The 27,748-nt window shown below is 43.6% G+C and overlaps 1 long non-coding RNA gene across 4 annotated transcripts in view; it reads right to left on the bottom strand.

Moving 5' to 3' along the window:
* Nucleotides 1-27,748, bottom strand: part of LOC131493371 (uncharacterized) — a 75,456-nt gene that overhangs the window by 13,730 nt on the left and 33,978 nt on the right. The window contains exons 3-5 of one of the 4 annotated variants that reach the window (XR_009252602.1): nt 15,077-17,517; nt 13,946-14,194; nt 2,729-3,936 (exon numbers count right to left, since the gene is read on the bottom strand). This is a non-coding gene — a long non-coding RNA (uncharacterized LOC131493371). Of the gene's footprint in view, nt 1-2,728; nt 3,937-13,818; nt 14,195-15,076; nt 17,518-27,748 lie in introns of those variants that run through there. The other 3 variants (XR_009252603.1, XR_009252601.1, XR_009252600.1) reach the window with 3 other exon arrangements.

The following is a 27,748-nucleotide window of genomic DNA, read 5'->3' as shown; positions in this document are numbered from 1 at the left end:
ATGTTTTTCTTGGACCAAACACCCAGACTTTAAAATCAGAAAACACATTAGGGTGCCTGGGTGGCTCAGTCAGGTAAGCCGTGGACTCTTGATTTCGTCTTAGGTCATCTTGTAGTTTGTGGGATCGAGCCTCGCATCACGCTCTGCACTGATGGTGAGGATCCTGCTTGGGACGCTCTCTCTCTGTCCCTCCCCACTCATACTCTCTTTCAAAATAAATACACATAAAAAATTAAAAATAAAAATACAAAAATGAAATCAGAAAATGTATTATCGGAATCCAATCTGGGTCAACGCTTGCTACAGGGGTGAGTTTGGGGAGACACCACAGGAAATAAAGGGGAAACTAAATTTGAAGAGCTCTCAGTTACTCTTTTCAAGTCACTTCCAGCTTTTTTCTATTTTATATGTTGAGGTGCAATTTTTAAATATATCACTCTTATAATGTAAAGTGGAGAGGAAGCCAGGAGACTTAAACCTGTGTTCAGCACTAGCTTAGTCCCTATCTATGTCCAGTTAGCGTGGGACACTACCCATGGCCTCCCCATGACTCGGTGTTTAGGAAAATGGACCAGCAGAGCTCTTGTGAGAGCAAATGAAATACTACAGCATTACTTGGGGAGTAAGTGCAAAGTATTCTCACATGCATGCCCTTGCTGGGGCAGCGGCCGGAAGGGGGGTGCTGGGGTCATGGGGTCTAGAGCCCAGGGCACGGTAGAACCTGCAGGGAAATTGCCATTGTTTTCCCAAGGATCATCCTGCCCTGGGAAAAAGTTTGAATGGTCCTATAAAGAAACTAGACCCTTTTCCTGTTCCCCATTAGGAAAACTGGCGTCATCAAAAGTAGTGGAATCTTTGGGGAAAGGGAGAGTGTTTGGCGTGTTAACATTCAGTTCTTTCCCAGCAGGGCCGATGAGAAGACCATCTTAGAATATACCTCGTGGGAATATGCTAGAGAGTGTTTCCTGAACTGATAGCCTGGGAGCAAGCAGGACATCAGAAACTGGCTTAAGTGAATTCATAACTCATTGTAACTGGAATCATGTCATCTGACTGGGATACTTTTTTTTTTCTTTTGGTCAATATAATTTCAACCTGAGGAGGAAGCACGGAAGAATAGAAATACAAGGAGCCTGGGTCGAATCTCCGCGTTTAAACTCTGGTTTAATCCCTGCTCTGTCATTTACAAACTGAATGAATTCAATTTCCTCACATATAAAATGAGCATATGTTGGGATTTGAGCAGGTCAGTAAATAATGCTTTTCTTCTCCTCCAAATGAGAATCTGAATAAAATAAAACCAGATACGAGTGGAATTGAGGGGTCAACGTCAGTTTAATAACTGGCACGTCAGACTTTGGGAATACAGCCTGGATTCATAGCCAGTAATTCCCAAGATTCCTAGTATTTCACCCTTTCCAAAAACCAAACCAAATTAGGGCAAAAGAGCTAAACAGTCATAACCATTTACCTTCCCCAAAGGTTACTCTTGGCCACGTAGAAAAGGATAATGGGCATCAGACAGATCAAGTCACTTCCAAAACAAGAAGAGAATCAGGGACTCTATGGTCTTAAGTCACCTGGGAAAAAACAGTGGGCCAAAGGCTGTGCAGACCCTTGGCCATCCTAGCAACTGAAACAAGGAAGCAGCTTCTGTAAGAGAGACGCTGGAAGGGTCTGGGATAGAAGCCTGAAAACATGAGGACAGAGGAAGGGGTTCCCCAGATACCATTCCTCTCCCCCACCCACCTCATACCATTGGTGAAATAAATGCGATCAAGGAGTTGGAGTACGAGAAAGCCAGTGAGCGAGCCTTGGTGATCATTCCTTCTTCTTTCTTCTCTGCCCCAGCCTGCTTTAGGAAATGAGAGAGGCCAAGTTGTGAAGCAGCTTCCTGAGACCCTTTCCGGAGGGCCGCACCATCTACCTCAGTCTCCCATGTCTAGCTGGAACCAGCACACCTCCTGGTTCCACCAAGCACCTTGGGCTTACGCCACCGTGGTCCCCGGTCCTGATTATTTACTGGCCGAAAGAATCCTTGCTGGGTGATTCTTATCCTGCTGCTGTCTTCCTAGCAGGAAGTTTTTTAGGCAGAGAAACAAGTTCTCCTCCCTTTGTTTCCAAATTACTGCTTTTTCTTGCCTCTTTTCTCTTCCCAGTCTCCTTTGCTGAGTTCTTTTTAATGAAGGTTGGCATTTCCCAGATGTAGTTCTTTTTCTTTTATTTCCTTCTGCTTGTTGTCTCTGGATGGTCCCCTCCCTGTCCCATGTTTTCAACTACACAAGCTGCATTTGACCCAATTCCTAATCTGTGTCCTGCCCTACCTGCCCGGCTCACAGCCTCCCATCTTCAGCGGCTGTGCCCCCACCTCGATTCCCTTCCAACACCACAAAGGTAACTCCCTTTCTTACCTTCCTTCCCTCAAGCTCCTTCTCTTTCTTATATTTCCCGGCTCTAGTTTTCCACTTTCCCCGAAAAAATATCTTAAAATTATCCTCAGTTGCCAATTCTTTCTTACCCCCTGCCTTTAATAGACACTCAGTTCTGTCAGTGCCTCTTCCATCTGGCGCTTCTCACCATGATGGCTATCACTGGCTTAGACTTGATCTTGGTCTTGCACCTGCCTCCTTGCAATGGCCTCGGAAATGATCTCCCAGCTACGAGTGTCAGCCTCTCTAGTATATCGCCCACCCTCATCGACAGGTAAGGTTGTCTACAAAAATCTATTTCTCCCCTTCCCTCACACACACACACACACACACACACACACACACACAACTTGCAACACACCCTTGAGTCTCTTCACCTCATGCTCTGAGTCTGCACTTCTCAGAATGACCAACAAGCTTTCTGGCACCCAGTGCACATGCCTTGTCTCCCATTTATGCACCCACCACATCTTAGGACCCGACGGCACTGAATTTATATCACCGTTCCCAGGACAGTCCATGCCCTTTAACACTTCTCTGTTTATGACCTTCCTGTGCCCTCCATTTTGAGTGTCCTTCCCCAACACACACCCCTACTCACTGCCTTGTAAACAGATTTTTCCTTTAAGGATAATCTCAGATGTCTCTGCCTTGGCAAAGCCTTCCCTGACTTTCCTGCTGGTTACCTACATGCCTTCTGCATGCCCTCGATATTTAACTGCTGTAACAGTCATGCATAATCAAATTGCTGGTCATCCATTGGCATTTACGATTCTCCCATTATTAATGGTAGCTTCTTGAGAATGGAATCATTTTTTTCATCTCTTTGTTTCCAGCATCTCGATATTGACCCCCTGTTAGGTATAGTCACTCTGTCATTCATTGCACGCAGAGATAAATGGAAGAATGAAAATTGATTTACTTTAGTGTGATAAAGTGTTCCCATTAACTGCAGGTCTGAGAATCAGGAAACACAGCCCCAGGCATTGGTGTTGCCTGCACTTAGCCTTGTGAACTTAGACAAGTCCCTCCTCCAGGTGTTTGGTGTTTTGGTTCTTCAGTCGGAACAATGGTCAAATAATAACTAAACAACTCTCTTTCTTTTTTTTTTCTTAACAACTCTCTTAATGGGTATTAATGGCAACATGAGAAATTACATGTTTCAGTATATTTCCATGTCTAATACACAAGTTCAGTATGATGACATATATCAATGCTACATAAAATTCACTCTGGCCAAACATCTAGGTGAGTTATGTGAGATACTTTGTAATAAGTGAGTAAAAAGATGCTATATATGCAGAAAAAGATTTAAAGAATTAGAACTCAGTTTACGGTTTTCTTATTAAGCCATATATATTACCAATTAACAGCCAGTAACATCCTGACTTTATAGATAGGCTTGCTTAGATTCCTTTTTTAATTTACACAAGGATTTATTTTTAAGTCAGACCTCTCCTGGGCTGTGAATTCGGGCCAGCCTGTCTTCAAACTTCTTCCCGACATTCTGAGAAATAAAGAAAAGAAACAAAGAAAGAAATTAGAGGCGAATACACTGCTTTGGTACTAGAACTCACTCTATGTTAAAATCGCTCTGAAGAAAATAATTCCAAATACAGAAAACTCTTTAGGCCCTGAGAGTTCATCACAATATTTTCTCCTGCAAGAAGAAAAAAAAAAAAAAAAGAAACAACCAAAACATCCAACAAGAGAGCAATGGTTAAATGCGTTACAGCATATTTGTGCCATGGAAACAATGCAGCAGTTATATATTCTGTGACAAGATTTGTAGCAATGTGAGCAAGCGTTTGTGTTACAATTTTATGTGAAAAAGCCAGGTGAAGAGCGCGTGTACAAGATGAGGACAAGTATCTAGAAAATAAGCATAAGAAACCAGAAGTACACCTGCATACCCTTGGCTATTAAGAACCATCTTGTTTTCAGGAGTAGGAACACTGCACCCAGAACTTTTCACCCATCGGCAGACTTCCTCCGCCAGTTTCCCCTGTGGGGAGAGGATTTCAGTACTCTCATATTCCCAGTCTTACTTCATTTCTCAGAAGGTTTTTTTTTAATAACTCATGTTTGATTACCAAAGTAATTTATGTTCACTTGAAAATCTCCCTCATTTTAAAGTTCCTTAACCATGTCTGGTTTGAAGTGAAATTGGAAAGTGATTGTTCTTTCAGCGACCAAGACTTTTGGCAGCTTGCCTCTGAACAGAGCTCGGCATTACATAAGTCTCAGTTTTGTAGAAAAACTTTCTAAAAGAGCCAACTTCTAGAACCCATCATTTCAAAACGGCTCTTAAGCAGATTGTAAATGGATTTTACCACCACCGTGGTGTTACTGCCAGCATACACACTTGGAAGCGTGATACAATTTATGGGTTGCTTTAATGCCTTGTAGTAGGTGGTGAATTCTAGGTAAACAAAGGGATCTTCCTCTCTCCCCCAAGAGGGCTGTTGGTGAAAAATTACCAACTAGAGGGAATAAAAAGAGAAGAGTAAAGCCTACTTAAGAAGAAGATGTGGGCCGGGGGATGCCCATCTTCTCGGTGAGTCAGGCAGCAGATGGGTGAATACACCTGACATGTAACACTCATCCCAGCTCTGTCATATGTTCAGAGGCTCTGGGGTCCTCACTGGTCTGAATAAATCTTGCCAGGGCCCCAGTGTAGATAGGCTTTCATACCAAATCACCTGGCATGACAATTATAGTCTGCAGGGCCTCACCCCAAACCCACTCAACTGCAATCTCTGGGGTGGGCTTCAAGATGCTGCATCTTAACAGTGTTTCTCTTCTCTCTACAGAAGAGAAATCTGAGTACCAACATGGGAACTTGACTTGCTTAAGGTCACACCACTGGGTGGTAGCAGGACCTCCTGACCTCCAGGTCAGTCCTTCTCTATGGAGAAATTAGGCCTTAGGACAGACCTGTGTAAAAACAGAGGGCTGCACGTTATGGGTGCCCAGGCCAGACACAAATATACCCTAAACATTGGGCTACCACCACTCCTGTCCTCCTTGGTTCACAGAGGTGTCTCTCAGAGGTTTTTAGAGGGAATGAAAGAAGAAAACTAAAAAATTGAAGCTGGGCTTCTGCAAACACATGTCTTAGAGAACTACTCACAAGGTAATCCATGAAAACAGAACTCCATTATTGAGGAAGTCACCGTATCCTTTCTTAGTATCGTGAATCATCTCGAGAAGTCACTTGTCATGTGAGCCTATAAAGGCACTGAGAAGTCCTACAATAAATAAACCCATTTAACTTTCCTTATTCATGTAATTCACTGACATATTTGACAGAAGTGTATGTGTGTGTGTGTGTGTGTGTGAGAGAGAGAGAGAGAGAGATCGTTAATATTTTTGAGAAACTAGTATTCTAGAGAAACCATCTAATCGCCCAGAAGTCTCCTTAGTCAAATCCATGTCACCAACATGAGCTGGCTAGTTTGGTGGGAAAGCACTAAGCTCAGAGTCTGGAGAGCTCTCTAACACTTGCTAGTTTTGAGACCTTGGGAACATCTCTTGCCTCATCTTACAACTGAAGAAGCCGAAACTAAGAGATACATGCCTTTTCTGTCCACTCTATGGGGTTGTTTGTATGACCACACAGAACTGCCCACAGAATAGGCAGCACTATACAAGTAAAGTTCCATCATCGCTTCTCTTCTACTCCTCCTCATCCTTCTCTTCCTTCTTTCTCACATGCTCATCACTTACGAGGTCATCTCCATCCCGGAGACCTCAACCTGTCTTTAATAGCAGGGCCTTGACAAGATGACACCACGAATTTGTTGTGATACAAGCATGGCACCCAAGGGTGACCAGCTGATTCTGGAGTTGCTATCATATCAACATTCTCTTGTCATTCATGACAAACTCTCAAAGTATCGACTATAAATGGTAGTGACTCAGGGGTCAAATCTTTCTCACTGAATTACAGGTCAGTTATTCACGTAATTGATTTTCCTCTCTAGAGACACTGGCATTGCTAACACTGTTCCAGTCAAATGGCAGAGGATAGAATCATTTTCCTTGGTCTGTGTTCCAGTGGGTTGTTCTCTGACCAGCACACTTTTATCAGGAGCAACTCCTTCCCTCCTCCCTAAGGGAGGGACTGTACTGTAGAGGAAGGGGATGAAGGCTAGAAATGGAGGCATCAATCTGTCACACACTGACTTTAGGGAAATAGTCACTCATGTGTGTCATTGGCCTGATGAAGTGTGACAAGGCACCATGCTTCATTCATCCCTGTGCCCCTCAGTGTTTGGCACGGTTCCTGCTACCTCCTAGGTTCTCAGGAAGTGTTCCTGAGTGAACAGACGAATAAATGAATGAACTATGTCCTACAATGCCCAGCATATTATCTCTGCTTTAATGGGGCCTCCACGAGCCATCCTTCTCACCCATGATTGGCCACACCTTATCATGAGGTTGAAACATTAACACACTCAGAAAACGAGAAAGTAGACGTCCAGAAATGAATAGAACAATCTTTGGACTCTCAATGATCTCACTGTGCAGTAGGGGAAATTTATTGGGCTGCAAGTATCCCAGGGTAAGGCCATGGCAACATGGGAGGTCGTTTTATTTCCCCCCGTAGATTTTAAGCTCCCGGAGGGTAGGAGTCATCTTCGGTGTCGTCATCAACATCTTCATCTTCCTCTTCATCCTCATTGTGTAAACTCCATGAGGACAGGGAGTTGCATGCATTCCAAGCACTCAACACAGCCCCTGGCACATAACAGGTACTTTTTAATCCTCAGTGAAGTGAATAATTAGTATCAAGTCTGTTTTCTGCCTGCTTCTTTCCAGGCACTGTGCCAAGTACTTTATGTTCATTATTTTAACAACAGGAGGAAACTAGGAGCAGAAATAGGTGCAGAAATGTCCTAAGTTGATGGAGACACACTTCTTACCTAGGCAATCTGACTCCAGAGAACATGCTCTTACCCACATCCCTCCACATTATGAATATCCACAGCTCCCTCTCATGCTTTGCTATGTCCCTCATGGTTCCTTGTGGGATGAGTGGCAAATGTCAAGTACATGAAAGGACAAGATTCCAAACCAAATTAACGGCCTTGGACTGTTGACTATACCTATCCCTGCACTCCAACTGTCTGACACCAAAGGAAGGTTAATAAACGAACAGACACAGGATTAACCAGATAAGCATGCCAATCTTAAACCCTGCCCAGTCAGGCAGCTAACAAGATTTTTATTGACAGGAAAATAAAGACTTCAGAGAGAAATATGATGCATTCTGCCCTGTCTTTAAGTGAAAAATGAGTTGGTCCAGGGACGTAACAGATCATTTCCCCTTTCAAAGACACTCTCTCTAGTTTCTCTCCAGTGATACTGATGCAACCAAGCAAACAGCAGGACTACTGGTTCAACTGGGACAGGGGGACAAAAAGCATGATGGCTGGGACAAAAGGGAGGGAGCTACACAGCTTCCTAGGCCTGGAGAATGCCCATGCCACTGGGAGGGACATCTCTGTATGTGCCAAGAAGTGTGCTGAGCATTTTCCCCTTGAAACGCAAACAAGAATGTACCTGGGCAAGGGCTAATATCTGGTGCCGAGCAATATTAAATAGAAAAATATTAAATAGCAAAGCCTCCTATTCTCAATAATTATATTTAATTCATGTCAACAAATATCTACTAGTCACCTACTCCGAGCCTGGCCCTGCGTTAGGGATTTATTTCCTTTATGCCTGAATTACCTAATAATAGTAGAAACACCTAATAGTATGTGACACTTTGCAATTTACAATGTGCTGTTAACATCTGCTCATTTTGATTTGGCACCCAGGCAATGGGATAAGCACAGCAGAATTCACTATGCCTGTTTTACAGTTGAGGACACCAGGGTTCAGAGAACAGCCACTAAGAGCTCCCACTTATTGGGTGCTCAACCTATGCCAGGCACCAAGCAAAGAAGTCTGCATACGTTATTTTTACAACGACCCTGTAAGGTAGTTACTTTATTATCTCCACTGTACAGACAAGAAAACTGAGGCCTTAAGTTTCCCAAAGTTGCTCAAATAGTAGGTGACAGAGTTGGTATTTAAACAAAGGAAGTCCTATACCCTTGCTCTGAAATCCAAGGCTCTTCTGTCTTCAGAGGTTAAATAATTAGCCTAACATCATGCAAACTGTGAAAGGTAAGGCTCTCCTCCTACTACAGCTCTTTCTTTTATTCCTGCTGCTTGAGGAAGTTATTAATATTGGAAAGGGTCCCTGCTTTAAAGGCATTTGTCATTTGGTAAGGGAGACAAGACAAACGTAATACAGAGATGATATCAAGGCAGGGCCAAAGTCTAGCTTTTCCTCAATTAATAAGATCTCCAGACATAAAATACTGTTTGTGTTCAGAACAGAAAGAAAATCAATAGGTATGCAGTCGACTACGAGCAAACCTTCCTTGAGAATTTAGTTGCACGAATATTTCACTTGCCTTGGTGGAGGCATCTGCCCCTAGGGAATACTTAGATGCCGCCCACACCTCCTTGCCCCGTTGCATTTAGGAAGAGCCATGTGATTCATTTTGGATAATAGGTTGCAGTTGGAGGTGGCATATATCACTTCCCAATGGAAACAGAAAGAGCACGCGAACTTTCTACATGCCCTTTTTTCCCAGCAACATTCCAGGTTATGAGGGCCTTATCAGCCTATGTTCCTGAGTTTCTTTGAGGAAAAAAGCCTCCTGCTGAACTTCACTGGATATTTATTCTGGAGGAGAAATCACTCTGTTGTGTGTTAGCCCCTGCAATTGGAGGTAAATTTGTTGCTGCAGCAAAACGTAGCCTATCCTAACTAATGCAGAGGGATGAAGCCATTTAAAAGGAGAACACACCAAAGAAAGGTTGGGATTTAAGTTATGCCTCAGAAATTCTACACAGGGGTAGGTGAACATGGGAGGCTGGAAGTCCAGAAGAGAGAACAGCCCCCAACACTTAGCAGAGGGTGTGTGTTGGGAACCAGGATTGGCTATAATGGGATTGGGGAAATAGGGTAAGGCCAGAAAGAGCTCTCAGTGCCACACCCGAGGGTTAGAATGATAGCTTGATGAGGCTGGGAAGTGCCTTAAAGATCATCTTGTAGTTGAAAAGATATAATCTTGTCATTGCTTATTATCTAATTATAAATCATGACAATGGTGCTGAGCAAGAAGCACAGAGCACTTTGCGGCCCATAAGAGAAGGCCGTGGTCAAGTTTGTTGGATAGAAGAAGACTTCCAGGAAGCACTGGGAAGCTGAAAACCAAGGACGAAGCTAAACAGAAAAGTAGCAGCATATCCCAGGCAGAGAGAGAGGCAGTCTGCAAATGCCAGGAGGAAAGGTCAGGACATTGACAGTGCAGAGAGACAGAGTCGGGCAAGATGAGACTGAAGAGGATGGTTTCCCATTCCTTGCCATGACCTACCAGGCTGCAATAACAGCCCCATTGAGAGCGATGGGGAGGCCCTGGCCAGGTTGCAGGAGCGAGGGCAAAAACGAGCCATAGATGTGACAGCAAACTAGCTGACCCGTGGGGAACAGATGTGAGGGAGGTCAGACAGCATGGGAACAGTTAGGAGCTACTGGGTTTATCCAGGGAGGGGGTGGCAATGGTTTGGTTAGGGGGCTGGAGGGAAAGGTGGGAAGAAGGGGATGGATCTGAATGATGTACATGAAGTTACAAGGTCGATTGGGAATGGAGGGTGAGGGAGAGGAGGGGCCAAGGATATCTTCTAGTTGTACAATCGCACAATTGTGCGGATGGTGTTGATGTTGACTGAAGTAGTAGAAAAGAGAGAAGAAGCCATGTTTGTGGAGAGGGAAGATAGTTAGGTTTTGAGCCAGTTGGAAGAATCCAGATGGCGCTGTATAGATGCCAGCCATCCAGGAGGGCCTGGGGATTGAGGAGAAATGGGTCCCTTCCCAGACTCCCGATCAGAAGAGTGGGAACAAAGCTGTCACACTCACCCTGCTGGCCACATTTCCAATGAGCTGACTCAAAGATCAGAGCTACAGTGTTCGACCCTTTAATCTTCTCAGTTTTGCACATTTTATGCTTTATTAAGCCCCAGTTCAGCAGTTGACTTAAGATCCATAATAAGAACTTTTTACAGGAATAGACACACAGAGATCATACTGAACTTGGGCGCTAGGGCACAGTTAAGCATCTGGGGGTTTCCACTGTTTACAGGAGAATCCCATCAACATCCCAGAGGAACACAGGATTTCAAGGCTCAGGAGGAGGAATAATTGCTTCTGGCTGGGAACATTAAGGAAGAATTTGCTGTGAAATTTGCATTTGAGTTGCATCTTGGAGGATGAGTATGATTTAAACAGATGGAGATAGAAAGGAAGAGTTTCAGCAAAGGCAACGGGGAGGTAGGTAGAAGACATGTTTCCTCTCCTGGGCATCCTCCATTTTGGTGCCTTGTCCTGAGCACAGAGCCCTTATGATCCTTAGTTGGCAAGAGTGATTGCCACCTGGAAAGGGGGCTTCTGATCAATCTGGGGGTGACTCCACCGGCTGAAGCGAAGTGGCTGAAGACAGGAAAGGCAACACAGAAAAGTCATTTCATTGTCCACCCACGTTCCTCTCTTCTACATCCACGCATGTACCCTGAGCCCTAGAGTGCCTGTCCATTATCCCCTACGTACACACCCCCGCTGTCCTCTGTCTCCCTTTAAATATGCTGTTTCTTCTGCCAGAAATGCTTTCCCTCCTCCATCATCGTCTGTCCAAAGTTTCCATATCCTCCGTGAGCAACTCAAAGGCTAGACCAGTACTCCTCCTTCCTTCTCCAGCCGGAGGTGATGCTTCCCTTAGGGCAGCTTCCCTGCACCTCTCATTCAGTACCTCTTACTTTCTGAGCCTACATTCAGCTTCTTTGGGGTCATGCTTTGATGCTCCTTGAGGCAGGGACTATATCTGGCTCCTCTTTGGAGACCCGGAACAGCCTAGGACATGCATGAGAGCTCCACACTGGTAAGACAGAGGACAGAGCCTGAATCTAGAACTCCTGGGTCCACTTTCCAGTTCTGACTGAGTTGCAAAATACACAGGAACAATGCAAAGCCAATTACACTCACGGAAGAATTTTATTCCATAGCCTGAAACCATGAGAGTGAAACTTTGAGCACCTCAAGGCTCTAGAGCTAAATTTGTTATTGCTTCGTCTGAATCTCACAGCTTTATCTTGTGGGACAAATTGCTTCCTGCCAATATATTGGTAGTTTCTCGAGGACCCAATATGCTCCACCTGGTGGTAGAGGAAAGATGACTGTGACAAAAAAAGTGTTCCTCTGCCCAAGCTGAAGTCCAAAAGCCACTGTGTGAAGGTGCCTGGGCACACCTGTGCATGTGTGTGCACATGTGACCAAGGGCATGGGCAGAGATGTGAGTGTGGACGTGAGCATATGTCATGGCCTTACCAGCTCAATCCTCTATTTCAGAAAATTTTTGCAGAGATGATGAGTGATGAGAGACACAGAAAGAGGGAGAGAGATCTATTCCCCAGGGGTAATCGTGTTACTGAATACCACCAGCAGTCATCGTGTTTATCTTTCTCATTTATCCAAACCCCAAACAGCCCTCTGCAGCAAATCGCATTTCAGCAGAGAAGATCATTCTGTCTGTAGCATAAACTTCTCACTGCATCTCTCTCAGGAGCGGCCTCTCTAGGTAAATATAAATCTATTCTAATGGCAACATTTGCAGAAGTAATGTTATTTGCCCTGATTTAGAGAAAACACAACATAGGCTCTGGCAAAGCTGATCTTTTTTCCTTAGAAATTAATCAAAAGCACATAATTCAGAGGCAACACAAATGTTCCATTGGCAGAGTGGAGCACTGGTGTGTACGTGTGTGTGTGTGTGCACGCGCGTGCATGTGTGTGTGTGTGTGTGGCGGGAGGGGTGGGGACTGTGATGAATTATTCCAGCCTTCTAACCCCTCCTCTGGGGAAGAGGAGTGGGCTTCCCTTTTATTTGTTTCCTGTCATGCAAGTGGCTTCTGGAGACCCAGTTCATGAGATTCATAGAGTTGAGAGAGTTCAAATGGCTATTTTTCACTGAAGGACCAAGAAGCTGTACATTTTGCCCCAAGGGAATATAAAAGGTCAATCCATCAGTGACCTCTGGTGCCTCTGCAGGAGAGCCTCTGAAGGTGCCGAAGCAGGCAACTACCTGGCGGGGAGAGGAGAGGGGGCGGCAGGGGAGATAGGGTTTAATGCCCACAGCACTGTGGGAGGTGGGGGAGGGAAGGCACTACCTTTCAGGGTCCATTCCACTGCTAGCCCCTGAGGACAGGGAGATAGAATTTGTAATCAATGATTTTTTTTTAAATTACAGTACATCCCCGTTTTAAAGTGCCATTCACTGCAACCAGGACAGTAAGGCATCATGGTTCCAGAGTCAGACTTACTATCCTCAAATCTCACTTGTACCACTTACAAACTAGGTGATCCTGGGCTAGTTACTTAGCCTTCCTATGCCTCAATTTTCTCATTTCTAAACTGATTTGATAAGAGTTGTGAGGTTTAAATGAGTTGATGCATGCAAAGGACTTAGAAGGGCATCTGGTACAGTAAGCACATGTGCTAACTATCATATGTTATTATCGTTATTTGCAGTATTGATTAAACCATCATGTGAACCTCTTGCTGGCCCATGCTCCTGTGACAACCACATGACAGGAGACAATCAAATTTGTGGATTTGCAAACCCCATAGGTGACAAAAACAAAAAACAAGCAAACAAAACAAAACAAAACAAAAGCTCAAAGAGCTCAGGATGGGAGGGTGGTAAGAGTTAATCCATCCATCCCTTCACAGTCTAAGATCTCTCTGGATCCAGGCCAAAGACTTGCTGAAGCATTCTATTTTTCTTGGGTTGGTTGTTAAAAATCAGCTTTTATTGTCAGAGGCCATTTTCCATCCTCTGAGCAGAAGCAGGCTTCTAACTACATTTAGTGTTGGAAGGAGAATACGATGGAGAATCAAGTCCAAATTTAACATCAGTGGGTCATGTGATTTGTCCAATTCCCTTCTCCCCCTACATGGCTTCAGTTTCCCCATCTGTACAACGAGGAGATAGCACCAATGGCCTCTAAAGAATCATCCAGCATCACCTACAGTGCATTTACAGCCCTGGTCCTCTGGGTAGACTCAGTGTGGTAAGAGACTTTGGCATGGGCAACTCCTTGGGGGTCACCACTGGCCCAGGACTCAGACCAGAGAGGTGAGCAGAGTCATGACCTTTTGGCTGTTTGTATCTGAGTGGTTTGGTTTGTGTCTCAGCAGACAGTGGAATCATAATGACCATGAGCCTCCTGACTGATCCTTACTTCAGTGCTTTTATAGTGAGACCCGTAACAATGACCAAAGTAGAGGAACAGGCTTCTGTGGATCAGCCACTTCCCTCCAGAGGGCTGGTGATTATCAGACTTCTTCACTGTGTGACTCTCCAAGAGCCCCTAGAGTGCCTGGGCTCTGGTAATCTCACCTTCCAGAAGACACCGCTCATGGCACAGGCCTCGCCACCACCAACAGCCTCTGGGAACTCGGCACTTCGTCTCCGTCTTGTACTATGGCCCTTGTCAGTCCCGGAGCTGGTGACCACCCTTGTAGAGCTGAGGCTGGCCCAGCTTCCCCTGCCTTTCTGTTCCTTGAAACCACTGGTTTCTCCTCCATTGCAATTTCAGAGCAGAGTCTGAGGAAGCCCATGTTTCAAATGCAGCAGGAGCACTGCCATCTAGATAAGGCAAGAAGATTGAATATGTTCTCAGCTATCAGAGAGTGGATCATTCAATAAATCTTCTAATAAGGATGGAGTACTTGCCATGTACTACTAACAGTAGGGGAACTTTGGAATGTGAACCGGTACTCGATATTGTGGAGACCCTTCACACTTTTTATCTCTTCAAAATTTACAGTAACCTTATAGAAGAGTTTCTAGTCTTCTATACGAAGTCTCCAAAAGCATTAAGAACATCACCAGGACTTAACCCAGAGATATTACAACACAAAATACAAAGAGGCAGAAAGCGTGGCCTCTGCCTCATAGAATGCACATCCTGTTGGAGAAACAGGATGTGGGCTCTACCTGGCTTTGTCCTGTGCTGCTATTTGATGTTTTAATTCCTTTGATAGATAAGATAATATACTATGCAGATTATGAGATATGAGAGTCCACTCGCTGGAGCCTAGAGAAGTGGGGAAAGCTGAATGGGCTTTTAGGCAAGCTTTGCAGGATGGAGAGGGATGCTCTCAGCAAGAGGAAACAAGATTAGGTGAGAGAAATAGCACGAGCAAAGGCCACCCAACTGGGCCATTCAAGATCCCATTTCCTTCTAGTTATCTTGGACTGAGGATGCTGATTTGGCTCATGAAAAAGGAGTTCAGAAGCAAATGCTGGGGTATTCCCTCTTGTTCAGAGCTACTGCTGGCCTGGAGAACAAGGGCTGTCTGCATAGAAATGTGTTCCGGGAAAGAGCACTAAGAAAAGGTCTTAATGATATGTGATAAGGCTCAAATTAAAGTCAAGTGGGATATTCCTAAGAGGCAGCTCTTTAAACATTTGCAGCAAATGTCACTAGTGGTAGAAAATATAAAGTCGCACTCCCAATATGTTTACCTGTTTGGATTTTTAAAATTTTATGCCATGCTTGTGTGATTCTAAAATATATCCATGTTTATTTCAATTGACCTGTTTAATAATTCCACAGACATTTGTTGAGCCCCTATTCTGTGCTGGGAACTGTCCTGGGCACTGAGGGGAAAGCAGTGAATACACAACAGTTCCCATCCTCATGACATTGTATTCCAGAGTTTCTTCTCACATTTTGGTAGAAAGTGATAGTTCCTTGGAGATGTAGACATCCATCCTGAGCTTCCTGTAACCCCAACACCTTGCCTGTGGGCATAAGATGAATCTTGGATTAAAGAGGGGTCTGTAAGCAAGGTGAAAGGAGAAATGCCCTCCTGGTAGGCAGCAAAGAGTATCTGATACCTTGGCTTCCTCTTACATGTTGAATTTCAAGATGGAGCTATTAATAAATGTAAAATGAAAGCTCCTGTGTTTTGATTGCCTCCTACCTGACAAACACTGTCCTTGGCACAGTAAAAGCCATTAATTCTACTTGGCCCCAACCCTATGTTTTCTTCAAAATCCCTCTCATATCCTAAGATTACTTGTTGATTACTGCTTGTTTATTATGTTGCCTCCCCAGTTAGAATACAAGCTCTACGAGAGCAACACTCATGTTTGCCTTGTTCATTGTCCCAACATCTAGCACAGCACATGGCAGGTAATTGGTTCCTAATGAATATTTTTGAAGAAGTAAATAAATGAGCTCCGTTACAAGATGAGAGACTTTCCCAGTTCTTCTATAGCCGTTCTTCCCATCTTGCATTTGCCGATAAAGGCTAGGTAACTCTCTCAAGGTCACTTGAGGAGCATGACACAATCGAACTTTAAACTTAGTCTGTCAGATTCCACATCCTTGCTCTTGTCCCTAGTGCTATAAACCCTTGTCCTTGTAAGAAGGCACCCTTTGATTTAATGATTTCTCTTCTTGGACAACTACAAACAAGTAACTGCAAATTGTAGCCATTCTTTCAGTCTCCTCTGCTCGTGCTCTTTTCCTGGGTTAGAACCTTCTCTATCCCTCTGTGCAGAGCTTCCCCCAACATATACACATCCGTGTCCAGAGTTCAGTTAGCACACCCACCTTTCTGAAGTCATCAATCACTCTATTCCCTGCCTCCACTGTTACACCCTCTACCTGTAGCTTAATTATCCCCACACCTAGACCTCATCTCCCCATGGAGAATGAAAATCCTCATGGGTCAGGAATACCCCATCACCTTGGGAGGCCACATAGAATAATGGTAAAACCTCAGATTCTAGGACCAGAGTAGCTGTATGCAAACCCCAGCTCTTCCTCTTGCGGACTGTGTGATCTCAGGCAAGTTTCTTCACTACTGTGGGCCTCAGTTTTCTCATCCATAAAGCGGGAATAATAATGGTATGTAGGGTTGTTGTAAAGGTGAGTTAATATGTGTAAAACTTAATGTGAAGCACACAGTAAGAGCATGTAGATGTCAACTATCCTTTCTCACTTATCTTCTTTTCCTTTTCCAACTGTGCCAGGCACCTAAAGAATATTTTTAAATTCCTACTAACATGAATCTGCTAATTCTCTGGCCACCTCCTCAGTGTGTAGTATTTCCCCCCTACTTCACTGCAAATTCTGAGGACAGGCATTGCTAGTGTTTTCTCCTTCTTCCCTTTCAGGGTCTACCATAGTGGGAAGAACTCAACAGGTACTTAATAAATCCTTATGGAAATGAACAAACCAAAAAGGCCTTGGGTTTTGGGGGAAAATTCTCATTTGATTTTCTTTTCTGCCTTTCCTCTCTCCTTTAATTGCACACCTCTTCTTTCTTCCTGAAATCAGATTAAGCCCCACTGAGCCTAAACCAATAGTGTTTCATGTCATTTTCCTAATGGATATGAATTGACTGTAATCTTTTTGTTTTGTGGCCACTGGCAGTTGGTCAGGCAGGTGACTGAGATGGAGATTTTAATCACTCCCAAAATATAGTATTAGCTTACAAAATGTCAGCCCTCCACTGCACTGGAGAGTCATTTATGATGACATTGCAGCTGAAGGAAAGCGCCCCAAGAAACCTTAATTGGCCTTCAGCTGATTTTAGGAACCAGGCCTTCCTTGTAATTTGCTGCAAAACTCATACAATTCTCTGAAATAAGATCAGTCATGGGACACTGCAGTGAGAACATTACAGAAAATAGCTCAAGGACAGATCTGTGCACCACAAATTCATTAGGAAGCTACCACCAGACCCAACCTCCAATGTACTTATCTTTGGGAAGAACTCATTTCTTGTCAAGACTTCACTTTGAAAGGCAATGGGAAGAGGTGGTCCCAACAAGATTTCTCAGCTGCCATTTAATCCACACTCAAGGGAACCCAAACAGCAATATTGATAACAACAGAAAACAGGAAAGCTGATTTCCTTTGGGCAGAAAACGGTTTTCCCAAAAAGATGCATCTGAAATGGAAATTGAAAACATGAGAGCATTTTAGCTGAGGACATTCCAAGTGGTACCTGCACTCACACACATACAGTAGATCTTATTAACTTAGAACAAGGCTGGCAAACGGGTGCCATTTTGCATAACGTTTCTCTCTTTTTTAAAAAAAAAAATTTGTTTGTTTTTGAGAGAGAGAGCATGAGCAGAGGAGGGGCAGAGAGAAAGGGGGGCAGAGGATCCAAAGCAGGCTCCACTCTGACAGTAGCAAGCCTGACGTGGGGCTTGAACTCATGAACTGTGAGATCATGACCTGAGCCGAAGTCGGACGCTCAACTGACTGAGCCATCCCGGTGCCCCTTGCATAACATTTCTGATGAATTATAGTGGCTGCTAAGAACACCATATCCAAAAGGATTCTTCTGTTGCATTTCAGCTCAACAAGAAAGAATGCGGTAATCGTTCAGCAATGTCTGCTGTGGCAGAAGAAGTGAAACCCATGTATTAAAGGCTTGCCATCCTCAACTTGGAATCATGGGGGCAGGATGGATTTCTGATGCAAGTGTAGAAATATCTATAAAGCTCTGTTTCATTATTATTTTCCATTATTGCTTTTTATTGCAAACAGTAGCATAAATCATAAATATGAATATCCAAAGTTGGAGCACTTATTTCAAAGTTTCTAATCAGTGGGCTCTCCCATTCTCTGTTTCCTTTTCATGAGAGCCACTTTGACAAGTTTGCCAGTGAGAGAAACAGGTCTATGCTGAGGAGGTATTTTATGGTAATAAAGGAGAGGAACTTAAATGCCAGTGTCGCTCATGACAAACAACTCCCTGAGTAAGACTTCCTTGAAGCAAACTTCATACACCCACCCCCTATTTCCATAGTGGGTTTAGGAAGGCCCATAAAAGAGAGGTCTTGCTCATTCTCACCAATTACTGGAAGGATCAGCTGGTGAGTAACTTACCTGTCCCCTGGAACTTGAGATCTGTGTCATTGGTTCAGAACAGTCGAAAGGTACAGGGAGGAGAAAAGATCATGTCACCAAAGGTAACTCAGGCTCCCTGCTGACACTGCCCCCAGCATTGGCTCTGACAGACATTTGGCAAATCCACCCTCCAGTACTGTTCTCAGTGACAGCTTGAGAGGGGGCTGGGGCAACCTTCACTTTCTCGAGAGGAGTCAATGCAGCAAGAGTCAACCTCTTTGCACATTTTATGGGGATCTGCAGTCTGATGGAAAAGGCATCATGGATTCAGGACAAGGGCAGGTTTCCCTGTGCATCTGAGACTGGAGTGCCAGAGACCAGCAGCAACTCAGGAATAAAGATGGTGCAAAGATTTCTAACGACATTTCACTCTTTTCAAAGTTCAGTCCTATAAGTTTCAGTGGAAGTTTTAGATGTAGGGAATGTAGGATGGCTTTTCTGGGAAACAGCTGCCAGCGGTTCCACCTTCTGGCTGAGCAGCTCCCCTTTCTAGCTGATGAAAGCAAGTAGGCTTCTTCGGCATCACCAAGAAAGACATTTGGAAAAAGGCAACAGAGTCGGACTAGATACTGGTTCAGAAAAGTTATTGTCCTCCTTTCCCTCCCCACTGTGACATCAGTAGTTGCAGAATCAGCCCTGGTTTCTAACACACTTCTTGATGGAAAGCTGAACAATTTTTCTGTTTTACCTTATGAAGTGGAAAATCCCCAAAGGGGGAAGAAAGGGACTACAGTCTAGTTGAAAATTAAGTTAAACTCAATTAATTTACATAAATGCACTGGATTGCTTTGGTATTGTAATTAATTCTTGGTTTGTAACGTGGAGTTTGTCCCTGCAGATTGTGTCCCAGAACACGCCATTGCTCTAATCTGGCTGGCAGCCTGGCTTCAAGGGCACCAGTGGATTGATTGTAAGCTCTCTGAGGACAGAGACAAGGCTGATACTGCTCTGTTGGATAAATATGTTGGATAAATATCTGGGCAAATATTTATAAAGCATCCACAATGGTTGTACATCAGCACACCCATGGTGCCTAAAAGTAAATAAAGTAGACGGGTGCCTACCTTCATGGATCTTATGTTCTAACTGAGGAGAGATAGATTATAAACAAGTAACCCAATCAATAAACAAGATCCATTCAGGTGGTGACAAATATTGTACTATAAAGAAATAACACAGGGTATAAAAATAAAAAAGAATGCCACAGGAAGACGTCCAAGAGCTGAGAAGTAAATGATGGGGAATCAGCCATCGCTCCTAGCAGGGGCAATGGTGTGCGAAGGTGCCGTAGGTAGGCAGCCTTGGCATGTTCCAAGGATAGAAGGCAAACCAGAATAACTGGAACCTGGTAAGTGAGAGGGAGAAAGACGTAAGAGGGGACTAGTGGAACAAAAAGGGACTTGGTCATGATATGGAGTCAGGATTCTATCCTAAATCCCACGAGAAGCCTTTGGAAAGTTTTAAGTGAGAGAATGACATGATGTGACAAAAGTTCACACCGGCTTTTAGTTGCAAAATGGATTACACAGCATAAGAATGGATGCATTTTAGATGTATATTCTCATTCCAAATCTGGGATGGGGGTTAGGTGCGGGACAAGAGTAAAGAGGCAAGAAGTTTTGCCATTTCACAGCCATGATAAAAGGGCAATGGGAGAACTATAGGCAGTCGTGTGCTGGTCAGTGTTTAATAACTGGCTTTCTTGGGGGTGGGGGGTTGAGGCCAGTGGAGGGAAGGGGATCCAATTTGTAGAATTTGCTGATGTTCACGGTGTAAATACTTCTACCATGGTTGATTTCAAACTATCAACACGACCTCGCTGAGTTCAGAGTTAGAAAGAGATGCATACAATGGAGTCTCACAGGTCATGATGGATTGATTCTGTCATACCACTGTCTCCAGTGCAAAAGCTTCTACTATAAACTAATCTCATCTGGGGTCATGACAAGTTATAGCACACCTGAGAACACTAGGCTATAGTGTTTAGGGGAAGTCACACATTCATTAGTGCAAAAGGGTCCAAAGTTTTCCTAAAACTCACAGAAAAGGAAAACTTTAAATGATCGCTATGAATAAAGTATGGGGGATTCTTATAGCAATAAAACTATTGTGAATGATACTGTAATGGCGTGTGCACGTCATTATACACCTGTGAAAGTTCCATAGCATGTCCAACAGAATGAATCCTAATGCAAATTATGGACCTTAGTTAATAATATCAATATTGGCTCATTAATTGTAACAAACATACCACACTAATGCATATGTTAATATGTATATTTTAATCAGAGGGAAGGGGTATCACGGAGTACGTGGGAACTCTGTATTTTTCACTCAAATTTTGTAAACCCAAAAGTGTTTTAAAAATAGTCTGTTAATTTAAAAAAATTATCAAGAAGATATCAACACATGTACTTGTGTAAATGTGAATGTGTATACGTAGGCATTTGGAAAAAATCATCTTTCATGTCTCAAAATATCCCATTTCCTTGCTATTATATTATGGGAGGCTGAATGATGGCCCCTAAAGACTACACCCTAATCCGCAGAACCTGTGAATATGTTCTTTACATGACAAAAGGGACTTGCAAGACGTGATCAAGTTAAGGATCCTGAGATGAGAGATTATCTTGGATGATCCAGTTCAATTCAATGTAGTCACCTTTTATTTTTTTTAATTTATTTTAATTTTTAATTTTTAAAATTTACTTATGTTTTTTAATTTACATCCAGGTCAGTTAGCATATAGTGCTATAATGATTTCAGGAGTAGATTTCACTGATTCATCTCCTATGTATAACACCCAGTGCTCATCCCAACAAGTGTCCCCCCCTAATGCCCCTTACCCATTTGGCCTATCCCCCTACCCACAACCCCTCCAGCAACCCTCAATTTGTTCTCTGTATTTAAGAGTCTTTTATGTTTTGTCCCCCTCCTTTTTTTTATATTATTTTTGCTTCTCTTCTCTGACGTTCATCTGTTTTGTACTTTAAAATTTTTTTTAATGTTTATTTATTTTTGACAGAGAGAGAGAGAGACAGAGCATGAGCGGGGGAGGGGCAGAGAGAGAGAGAGGGAGACACAGAATCCGAAGCAGGATCCAGGCTCTGAGATGTCAGCACAGAGCCCTACGGGGCACTTGAACTCATGAAACGCGAGATTGTGACCTGGGCCAAAGTTGGACGCTCAACCAAGCCACCCAGGTACCCCCATCTCTTTTGTATTTTAAATTACAAGGGTCCTTATAAAACAGAAAGCAACATCATAAGGGAAGCAGAGGGACACAGAGAGAGACTGGAAGATTTGAAGCTGCTGCCTTTGAAGATGGAGGGTGGGCCACTTACCAAGGAACGTGGGCGGCCTCCAACAGCTAGGAAAAGCAAAGAAACTGATTCTTTCCTAGAGCATCCAGAAGGAATGCAGCCCTCCTGACCCATCTTAGCACTTTTGACTTCCCAGTTGTAAGACAATAAATTTATGTTGTTTCAAAACACTAAGTTTGTGGTAATTTGTGGCAGCAGTTTGTGACACAGTAGGAAGCTAACATATATTCCTTCTACCTGGGATTTGCCCTCTCTGTCCCATCAAACCACCAGGTATCTCTTTGGCTTCTCCTGTTCTTTTAGCTCCTCTCTTACATCTGTACCTCCTGGGCCAAGCCCAAACAGAACACATGCCACCATCTTGCCTCTATTCTTAGTCTGGCACAATTGCCGGCTGGCAGATGACGATACTCAACAAGCATTTGTTAAATGAATGAACGAATGTTGCTTCCAAATTCATCCCACACTTAAAAGGATGATGTGGGGGTTTTTGTTTTTTAGTATTTGTTTTTCAGTTGTGCTGTTTGCTTTAATCTACCCTCTATCCCATAAGAAACCACTCGCACACGTGGTGACTTCTAGCTGTAAGTACACATGGATTCATTTTTTCTTTTTGGTTTTGACCTGCCCCCGTGGCTTGAGTTCTTTATGGGGCTCCTGTTCCCAGGACTTCCTGCTGGTAAATTCCATCTCAACTTCTTTTTATGTGGGGCATCAATCTAAACTAGAATCAGATGGAATCTCTATAGAGCCCCAAAATATACAGCTGTGGGTTGGGGTCAAAAAGAGACAGTGACTGATCTGGCTGGGCTAGCACAATGGTTAGCATGTGGAACTAATAAAGAAAACCGGGGAGCTGCACAGGCTTGTTGGATTCATAAAGAGGAAAACACTCCCAAGTCACAGATATTACCCGTGACCCAGTCATCCATCTCAGATATGCAATGTCCTAGGTCACAAGGGGACAAGGCGACAAATTGTAAGCAGATGAGACCTCGAGATGAAAAAACCACTCAAAGGATGTCTCCTTCTGAGGGTGGGTCATAGAGTCTAGGAGTACACGAAAATGCATTGCAAAGAAATGTAGATTCCCGGTAGTCCCACTTCTCTTTTGAGTTGGGTGAGTTACTTCTCCTCTCAGACCTTGGTTTGCTGAAGACCGCACAGAAAGCAAATGGCAGCATGAATACAACAAAAGAGGCACATTCATTATTCGCTCAGGATAAGTCGGAAGGCAGTGAGATGATGAAATGATCACATCGACTCTCTAGATTTTAACATTGAATCATTTTGCTGTTTTAGTTATCTGCAAAATGACTGAATTCAATCAACCAAGAACACACGCCCCCAACTGGGAGGAGCACTCACTGTTCCACTGAGGTGACAGTGGCCATGGGATGATCAGCACTGCTCTCCCTTGTCTCTTTTGGATTCCATCCCATGAAGCTGGGAAATGCCAAGTGTCAAATAATTCCAGTTACCTAAGCCCTGCAAGATGGAGCCTTTATTTCCTGAAGATAACACTAAGAAGAAGACTTCAGAGAAGGCACCATTTAAATGTCCCAAATTGGTTTGCCTGACGACAGGAGCAGAGAAGGAGGAAGATACCAATTAAACGGAACCCTCAGGCACAGATGTCTCATTAGAGGCATCTGTTGAGTAGAAACTGCTCAGGACCACCTCCACTGTGCCGGACCTCATCTCCAGTGATTGCCCACCTCTTGGCATGACCCCCAGGCTAATGACAGAACATTATTTCGGTCATCCCAAATGAGACCCCCACTGCCGTAAGCAACATTTGGCATTTCTGTAGGGGTTCATTTAAGACTGCCTCCCCACAGTTCTAGGCAGAAAAATTTATATCAGCTTAAATACAAGGAAATGCTCCCAGCTCATGCATGTCTAAGGAGGATTGGCAGAGTCCATCTGATAGGAAGAAAGGCACTTGTGGCTTTGTAGTACTGTTTTGTACAGAAAAACCTCACACACTGGTGTTCTCGTGGTGCTGAGCTTCCATCCTAAACTACCACCCATGAAATTATTAGAGGAGAAAGTTCACAGAAGCAGAAATACAGGTTGACAACCATAGGGAACAAGTTTGATCTCACTTGTAATCAAAGACGCCTAAGTTCTACACAACAATGGGAAACCACTCTTGTCTGCAGGATATGAGGGGATATGTACATATCTTATTTATGTATCAGAGCTGTTGAAGTTGGATGTAATAAACATTCTCATAGTGTGCTAGGGACACTATTTTACAAAGAAAACCAGTCATTTTTATCAAGAACCTTAAAAAAGAACCCTCCAAAATCATACCATTTCTGAAAAAAGTATTTGAAGGTACATACCCAACACTTAATGCACAAAAATCATCAACGAAGTATTATCTACAGCAGCAAAAATAGTAAGAGGAAGCATTCTAGAGAACCCCTAGATAACTATGGCACACCCACATGATGGAAAACTATGCAGCCCTTAAAGTGGTATCCAAATACCATCTTAAAAACATCTGAAGATGTTGTGAGATATAAATATTGTTAAATTTAAAGAAAAGGATAAAGCTGTATATACAGACTGCTGAAGACTTCTGGGGGGAATACTGTGTAGTAACATAAGCACATCGAAACGCAGCTGGGAGGTAAGGTTGTGGAAGATGTCTTTGTTCTTATTACTTGGCATTTTCCAACTTTTACAAGCACATACTATTTTCATAATCAGGAAAAAAAAAGGAATTAAAGAAAGGAACTATACTTCACAACCTAAGTAACAATGAAAGTGCAAGGAAAAACGTTGCACATTTATACCTCTACTCTAGGGAACATAAACTACAGGAAAACCCACATCCTGTTTTAATCCATATGCAAATAAAACCCCTTGTTTTTTATATGCAGATATTCATGAATACGGAGAATCTGGCAGCTGAAGCTAGTACTTTGATGTATGCCAATGCACGCAGAGCTATTAGAAAGAGGATTTGTGATAATCCTGTTGACACAACCCAGAGAACCTTACCTATTCCAGAGCTCAACTGAAGCCCAAAAATATCATAGAAAGCCAAACAGCATGGGGCAATTTAGCAATTAAGGGAATTGCAGTAAACAGATTGGAGGATGGGCTCATTTATCCCCATTTCCAACGTTTCAATAGTAGATTTCTTTGGAGGCTAAGAGAGAGTAAAATACTGCAAGCTAATATTTGCTTTGAGAAACAGTAAGGGGCAGGAAATGTTTCCTTTGCCAGTTTGGAAAGGTTAGGGCAATGAAAAGCTACCAAAAATGCTTTGGGATCCCACAGAGCGGCACGTATCACAGGACAGATCGTGGCTCTGGCCGTGGAATGGTCCTCTGAGGTGAGACCCCATGCACAGCCCCAAACAAACTTGCCCACAACAGATTCGGGAAAACTCTTTAGATTTGTTTGTAGGAGGCAGTTTTGACTTCACTGCAAGAGTACTGTCCCATGGAATCTGCTCTGACTTGAGACTTTTGATAATATGTTTTGCCAGAAGATACACAGGATGATAGAAGAGAATATATTTCAGGAAGTTGCCAAAGAAAAAATTTCTACGAAGATGCAATTTTGTTTTAAAGGCCCAGTAAGCAAGTAATGTGAATGACAGTGGGCAGGGGGCAGTACAACGGAGTTTCAGCACTAAATCTGAACGTTTCATGGCTTTTCCTCCCAGAGACTTTGTTTCCATAACTATAAAGTGGGAGACAGGAGTATAGCAGGGTCGGGGAGCAGGGAGGGGTTTGCATTAGGTGAGTTCTGTGTCCCATTACAGGGTTAAGGTTCCACTGACCCTAAGGAAGAGGATGAGAAATCTTGCTTGGGGTGGAGGAGAAGCATCTCGCAAAGAAAGAGATTATGCAAACCATACAACCAGCCTGGGCAGCGCTGCCCACATCATTGAGTCGCAGTTGATGATACTGCACAGGACCGTGTGGGTGCTATGGTTTAACCACACCAGCACTCAGTTGCCTGATATGAAGCACTTGCCCAGGAAACCAGAATCAGTTGCTCTGTCTCCCAGTAAATCTCAAACTGCACATTACTCAGGGAATCATCCCTGAGCTCACAGTTGTTGGTGGTCAAGCTGTCAGCACTGGGTGGCTTCATTCACATTCAGTGTTGGATGCCTGCTCCTTCTGTGGGCAGGGAACAAAGCTGCTGCCCTGGGCAGGTCATGGCCCTGCATGCCCCCATCAGCCTGCTGTCTTACTTAGAAATTCCCCCTGGTGCTTAAGTCTTTCGCTGGTTCCCAGGCCTCTTTCCATCTCGGGGCAACAAAGCCCCCAGGTGACAGAGAGAATCATGAATTCATCAAACCAGCTGTGTTCACAGGCAGTTGTTTGTGGTCAGTATTTTGAATATAACCCCTGGCTACACGTCACTAAAAAAACAAGTCCCTAAAATATGGAGAAGGTAATAATTACTAACTTAAATTCTTGCCCCAGTTCTGTCACACAATGAACTACTGACTTCTCTGGGCCTTGGTTTTCTTTTCTCAAGAGTGTCTGGGCCTGTTGAGAAGGATTTTGCTGTTTTATTTTGTTTTACTTTAATCTGTGTCAGGGTTAAAGCAAACCCCGTGAAACTGTGTGACAGATGTGGGCATCTGTGCATGTTTTTCTTACAGAGGATCCACAGCTTTTCAGAGTCTCACAGGGATCCATAATCCAAAAGTCGATTAAAAGCCACTTCTTTAAGCAGATCCAGAATTTGTACACAGGAGGGGCCTGGTGGCAGGATGCTGGCTGGCAAACAATTGTCTTGAAGCTGTGTTTGCCCAGCAAGCACGATAATTTTATTTACACCATATGACACAGATCGATAGGAGAGGCAGAATTTTCTAAAGATGCATTACATCAGTGTAAGCAAATGGTGTGTATTTGTCCATGTCGTTGGTGCCATTTTTTACCAAGAGTATCACTGCCTACTGAGGATGACGTTGGGGATGAAGGAGAGGCCAAAGCACTCCCAGGTCACTTCTTGGCTCTAAGACCTCAAAATGTTCCATAATTTCCATTTGGGATTGTAAGGTCTGGAGAAGATCCAAAGAACATGGTGCCTCTCCACAGAAGGCAAGTGCAGGAAACCACAGGGTACAGAGGCATGCCACTAGCAAGGCCAAAGAACCAGACTGATGGGCACCTCAGCAGAATCTGCCCCATCTCGTAACTGTCTCTTTAAAAATCCCCTAGCCTCTGCACCCTGTCTCAATGTCACTTTTTGAGAAGACTGCAGTGACTTTACCAGCCTACTGTATTCAGGTGGTGGTAGGAATAAGGCATGGAATGAATTAAAAAAGATGGTAACAAATTTTGCCAAAAAGAAAAGTTTGATTAGATTTGCATAATCATGATGCTTTCAATAATGATAATCCCCACTTTAGGCTTGAGTGTCAACTCTCCTGGAGGTGTTAACATCATTATTCCAAGGAACCATCCACAGGAAAATACACAAAAGTAAGAGAATATTGTGTCCAAACCTCTGTTGGGTGATGTAAAATCGGCACTAAGTGAGCTGATGGCACATCATTAAATAAGAAATCTTGTTTCCCCATAGGCTTCCCTGGAGAACGGCATTAACTCAGAAAACTTAGTTGGGGGAAGGCAACTCTTTCCTGGAAAGCATAAATGTGCAAAGACTATGTTTAAAGTTCTTGTGGACCACTGTTCAGCCATAATGACCTCCTAGGGGAGTTTCCCAAGCGCTCACATGGTATCATTACATGACAAATACGTGGAAATTTAGAATGGCTATCCAGGACGGTCTTAGGATGAGGAACACGTTGGTGACCTCCCAGTGACCACCATAAAAACAAAACCACCCTGACAACTACTAGGCACACAATGAAACACAACACTGGCAAGAAGTTAAATGTCCAATGTTAGAAAAATGGTAGCAAATTATGGTATGTCCATAAGGTAA

Source organism: Neofelis nebulosa, chromosome 13 (genome assembly GCF_028018385.1).
Source record: "Neofelis nebulosa isolate mNeoNeb1 chromosome 13, mNeoNeb1.pri, whole genome shotgun sequence".
Classification (NCBI taxonomy): Eukaryota; Metazoa; Chordata; class Mammalia; order Carnivora; family Felidae; genus Neofelis; species Neofelis nebulosa.
Note: the sequence above shows the minus strand (reverse complement) of the source record. Positions and strands in the feature narration are given on the sequence as shown.